This window comes from Bos taurus, chromosome 14, assembly GCF_002263795.3.
Source record: "Bos taurus isolate L1 Dominette 01449 registration number 42190680 breed Hereford chromosome 14, ARS-UCD2.0, whole genome shotgun sequence".
NCBI lineage: Eukaryota > Metazoa > Chordata > Mammalia > Artiodactyla > Bovidae > Bos > Bos taurus.
Window position 1 is genome coordinate 35,785,839 of NC_037341.1, and position 5,712 is coordinate 35,791,550.

The 5,712-nt window shown below is 40.0% G+C and overlaps 1 long non-coding RNA gene across 1 annotated transcript; it reads right to left on the reverse strand.

Moving 5' to 3' along the window:
- Positions 1-1,640: 1,640 nt before the first annotated feature.
- On the reverse strand, positions 1,641-3,403 carry LOC112449577 (uncharacterized). Its single transcript, XR_003038166.2, has 2 exons — positions 2,552-3,403; positions 1,641-1,801 (listed from the first exon to the last, which is right to left on the reverse strand). It is a non-coding gene; the product is annotated as an uncharacterized lncRNA (long non-coding RNA).
- Positions 3,404-5,712: the final 2,309 nt, after the last annotated feature.

Consider the following 5,712-nt stretch of genomic DNA (forward strand, 5'->3'; position numbering starts at 1 on the left):
TTTGTCTTTTAATCAGTATGTTTAGACCACCTAAATTTAGCATAATGATGACTATAATTGGATTTAAATCCATCCTCTTCACAGTTGTTTTCTATTTGTTTCATCTATTCTTTGTTCCTTTTTCCCTTTGTTTCCAACCTTCTTTTGAACTAATCCAGTATTTCTTACACCATTTCATCTTCTCCATAGCTTATTAGTTATACTTTCTTTTTTTGGTGGTAGCTTTAGGGCAGTGATTCTCAAACAGGCAGTTTTTTCCTCCGGGGTATATATGTCAATGTCTAGAGATACCTTCTGTTTCCATGACTCAATGGAAGTTTTGCTGGTATCTACCTGGTACAGGTCAAGGATTTCGCTAGTGTGAAAGTGTTAGTTGCTCAGTTGTGTCCACCTCGGTGCGATCCCATGGACTGTAGCCCACTAGGCTCCTCTGTCCATGGGATTCTCCAGACAAGAATACTGGAATGGGTTGCCATGTAGGGGATCTTTTTGACACAGATATCAAACCTGGGTCTCCTGAACTGCAAGTAGATTCTTTACCACCTGAGCCACCAGGGAATTTGCTAAACGTCCTATAATGATGGGATGTAACCACATCAAAAGTGTCAGTGTTTGTCTAGGAGGCTCCATGTGACTTCACATCTCTCTCGTTTCTTTCACACAACCCCACAACTCTCTCTCACAGCTGCATCTTCTCTCATATTTCACTGAGCAAAGAGAAACCATCAGACACAGAGCCCCTCCCCTTCCTTCCACCAGAGCTTCACAACTCACATTCTGCATCCTCCTCGGTGGATGTTCTCCTCCCATCAAGTCCTATTCCCTGACAGCCACTCAGCCACACATCCTCACTATCCGAAGGGCTCTGCTCCCTCGGTAAAGCACACACTCTTGCCTCACCAGTCAATTTCCATCAGGTCATTTTTCATCAGCACACTTGTAGACTCTAATATCTCCCTTAAAGCAAACCAATAAATCTCTGTTGACCTCACATCACCCAATCAGCAAGCACCACAGAGGTGTCCATACCTTGTTGCTCCTTATCACCACTGGCCCTCTCTACTCTCTGGAATGGTTCCCCATCATCTCTGGAATGGTTCCTCCACTTCCAGTTTCATCTGATATGACTCTTATGCTATCCCTGACCCCTCTGTCAAAAATAGGTCACCCTCTCTTAGTTTCTTTCTCAAACTATTAATTTCTTCAGACCGCTTATTAATACACAGTTTTCTCTGTGTGTTTTTTTAAGAGTGGGCTGTTTGCTCCTTCACCAGAATGTAAACTTTGTGCATACATAAATCATGTCCAACATGCCCACTTTTGCATTATCCATGAACAGCAATAGAACCTGGCGTACAGTAGAGGCTCAAAATATTCCAGAATGACTGACTGACTATACAAATAAATAAATTAATGGGACAGTGCCATAGAAAATATGCCTCCCAGGTGGCACTGGTGGTAAAGAATCTGCCTGCCAGTGCAGGAGATGCAAAAGATGCAGGTTAGATTCCTGAGTCGGGAAGATCCTCCGTCTCCAGTATTCTTGCCTGGGAAATTCCATGGGCAGAGGAACCTAGTGGGCTACAGTTCACGGGGCCTCAAAGAGTCAGACATGACTGAACGACCAAGCACAGCACATAGACGGACAGATAGATTTAAATTCACTATTTCCCAAGCATAGCTACAAATCCTTCATAAGTTTCTAATTTCCAATTTTAAGAATTCAAAAGTAGATGATTCACAGTGTCCCAGTTCTCTGTGAGGTGCATTTGCCTTTTTCTTTTCTGTATAGAGTTGCAGTCTACAAATAAGAAAGGAAATAATTTTATAAAATATATAGCATTGTCATTTCAAACTGGCTACAATTTAACTTTTTTAAGATCCCCATTTAACTGTAGGTTTGATTTCTATGTCTGTGAGTCCGTTTCTCTTTTGTATTATTTTTAAATACCACATACAGGTGATATCATACAATATTTGTCTTTTCTGTCTGACTTACTTCACTTAGTATGATATTCTCTAGGTCCATCCATATTACTACAAGTAGCATTTTTTTTTCAGGGTTGAATTACATTCTATGGTTGTTGGTAGTGGTTTAGTTGCTAAGTTGTGTCCAATTCATGACTCCGTGGACTGTAGCCCACCAGGCTTCTCTGTCCATGGGATTTCCCAGGCAAGAATACTGGAGTGTGTTGCCATTTCCTTCTCCAGGAGATCTTCCCAACCCAGGGATTGAACCTGCATCTTTACCATTGAGCCACCGGGGAAGCCCCATTCTATGGTTAACAAAGGGGAAAGAAGGTAAATAAGGGACAAATTAGGAGTATGGGGTTAACGGATACAAACTACTGCACATAAAATAGATTAAAAACAAAGGTTTGCTTATAGCACAGGGAACTATACTCAATATCTAGTAATAACCCAGAACAGAAAACAATATGAAAATACATATACACATATACCTGAATCATTTTGCTGTACATCTGAAACTAACACAATATTGTAAACCCACTATATTTCAATAACAAATTTTAAAAAGATCCCCCCTTACCATTTCTTGCAGTTTTCAAAGAGCACTACCATAAATTCAAAAGAGCTTTACGTTTCACAGAAAACACACGCTTGCTTTTTTCTGTATTTCATTTGCCATCCTTGGTGATAACCACCAGAGTGTTTTTATATAAATCAAAGTCTCTCCCTTTTAGTCCAATCACTTTTCTGGTCTCATATGTACGGTGGTATCACACACCATTGTGACATCACAGCGCTTTATCATGAAGGCATTTGTGATGCTGTGAGCAAAGTTTAGATCTGGTCTTTCATTTAGCTTTAGCATAGCCCAGGGATGGGCTTTTCCGCTTTGGATGTTATCAAAGCTTTGATATTGAAACTATTCTTAGAAGTGGGGGATTGTCTTCATAACTATGTGATGTTAAACAGAAGCATTTCAAAAGGAGAAGAAATTTCCAAAACCCTAAAATCACCCAGCGCTTCCACTGCTGGAAATACCAGGAAAGCAGACACACTCCTTTAAGCTTTCTACTAATCACCCTCTGGTCTTTGGGTTGCAGGAAAAACCCCACAGCAGGCAAATGTAGGATGGCACAAATTCCTCTGAAAAACACTCATTGTTCAGCCATCTTACAAGATTTCAAACAGTCTCAGATTCATTATCTGACAGATGTCTAGAAAACTGGGTTCTAGTTATTTTAACAGTTTTGCAGACAGACAAAATCATCAAGGTGCAGGGGAAATTGTTGGCACCAAAACTATCTGTGTTTTTATTTTACATTAAGAAAATTAATTGGAGGATAATTGTTTTACAATGTTGTATTGGTTTCTGCCAAACAAGGATGTGAATCAGCCATAAGTATACATATGCCCCCTCCCTCTTGAACCTCACTCCAACCCTCCCCTCACCCCATCCCACCCCTCTAGGTCATCACAGAGCACCGAGGGAGCTCCTTGTGTTATACAGCAACTTCCCACTAGCTATCTATTTTACATATGGTAAGGTATGTGTTTCAAAGCTACTCTCTCAATTCTTCCCACTTGCTCCTTCCCCCTCGCTGTGTCCACAAATCTGTTCTCTATGTCTGCATCTCTATCCTTGCCCTGCAAATAGGTTCATCAGTATCATTTTTTATTTCCCATTCTTATAGCTCAATTCTTTTATTCAAAATGCTCTTCTATCCCAAGAGAATTCAATTATTAATTTCTTTGAGCACCACAGTGTTTAAGCAGTGAACTGGGGCAATGCTACTGTTTGATTAGTGGTTTTCAAGAGACCAAAGTTACTGAATTGTTACAATATTGCTCATTGTTTTAGGAGGAAAATGTACCCTTGTTCTAATAATGTATGATATGTATTTTAACTGGACTTAATTTTCTCCTGTCACTCCAGTTTTCTTTGCCTTTGGGAAATATTTTGAATTTTGAGTGTCATAATAGCATATAGTGACTGGTGAAAATCTTAACAACTCATGTCAAAGGATGCTTGCTGGTTTCCTCCAAAGAACCTTAGAAAAATCTGAGAGATGTTGAAACTAGTGCTTTTAGCAATGTGGGACTCTAAGAAGAAGTGATCTTTGGATTATTTTAAAAAGAATTTTGGAAAGTAACTGATGACTTTCTCAAGGAGAAATGTATCTCCCTGTAGTAATTAGGGAAATCTTGAACATCTAATTCTATGTGGCATTTCTCCCCCTCAAACTTACTAAGGTACATGATTTGGTCAGGGAGGAAGGAATTTTCCTTTAATCTTCTAGGTTCTTCTGACTGGTCTGAGAGTTGAATTGACATGAACAAGAGGAACTCAAACAAAAATTTCATAACATGTAGACATGGGACATGAGTTTGAGCAAACTCTGGGAGATAGTAAAGGACGGAGGAGTCTGGTGTGCTGCAGTTCATGGGGTGGCAGAGTTGGACACAACTTAGGAATTGAACAACAACAAGACGTGGGAAAGACTCAGGAAAGCTGAGCAAAATGGTCACAAAAATGGCCAAAGCCTTTGTCTTGAATACGGTGTTTGACTAAAGACAAAGGGAATGTTGGGGGTAGGGGATTGGGACTACAAAGGGGAGCAAGGCCATTCACATGGAGATGGAAAAGCAAAGGTCTGATAAACACATATCTGCTGGCCCTTCAGAGACAAGGGGACACAGAGAGGACTCTGATCTTCAGGGCCTGTCAGTTTCCCCTACCACACTTAGCCCATCTTCTTTGCAGACATCTCCAGCAATACTTCTAGTAATATTTAAGGAATAGGCCTTCTATCTAAATTCCTTTAGGCAAATATTGTTTTGTTTTCCAGTCACTAAGTCATGTCCGACTCTTTGTGACTCCACGGACTGTAGCATGTCAGGCTCTTCTATCCTCTACTATCTCCCAGAGCTTGCTCAAATTCATGTCCATGGAGTTGATGATGCTATCTAACCATTTCATCCTCTCTTTCCCCCTTCTCCTCCTGCTTTCACTCTTTCTCAGCATCAGGGTCTTTTCTAATGAGTCAGCTCTTTGCATCAGGTAGCCAAAATATTAGAGCTTCGACATCAGCATCAGTCCTTCCAGTGACTATTCAGAATTGATTTCCTTTAGGATGGATCTCCTTGTTGTCCAAGGGATTATCAAGAGTCTTCTCCAGCACCACAATTCGAAAGCAGTTATGAAAAGGTCAAAAGTTATTCCCAAGCCTTTTGGCCCTTAATTGTTTTCAGCTTGAAATAATTTGTATGCCAAAGAGATACATTTGGGGGGGACAAATTTTATTCCCCTATAATATACATGTGACAAATGACTGGCTTCACTACCCTTTACAATGAGTCATTTTAAACATGGTGAAGCTAACTAATTAACAGAGGCCTAAATGTTAAGGTGTCCTTTCTATGATGATGGTCATAGAACTACATAAGAATTGATAATTTCAAAAGTATTTTTTACACATTAACATGATTATTTCAATATTAAAGTCTGTGACATAGGAGAAATATAATTTTGTGTTTGTGCCTACTGCTAAAAAAAAAAACACATGTTCTCTAAAGATAGTTGAATCTTGATTGTTTTAAGTTTGCAGTCTTCTGTGTGTGTCTTAGTCACTCAGTCATGTCTGACTCTTTGTGAACCCATGGATTGTAGCCAGCCAGGCTCCTCTGTCCATGGAATTCTCCAGGCAAGAATACTGGAGTGGGTTGCCATTTCCTTCTCCAGAG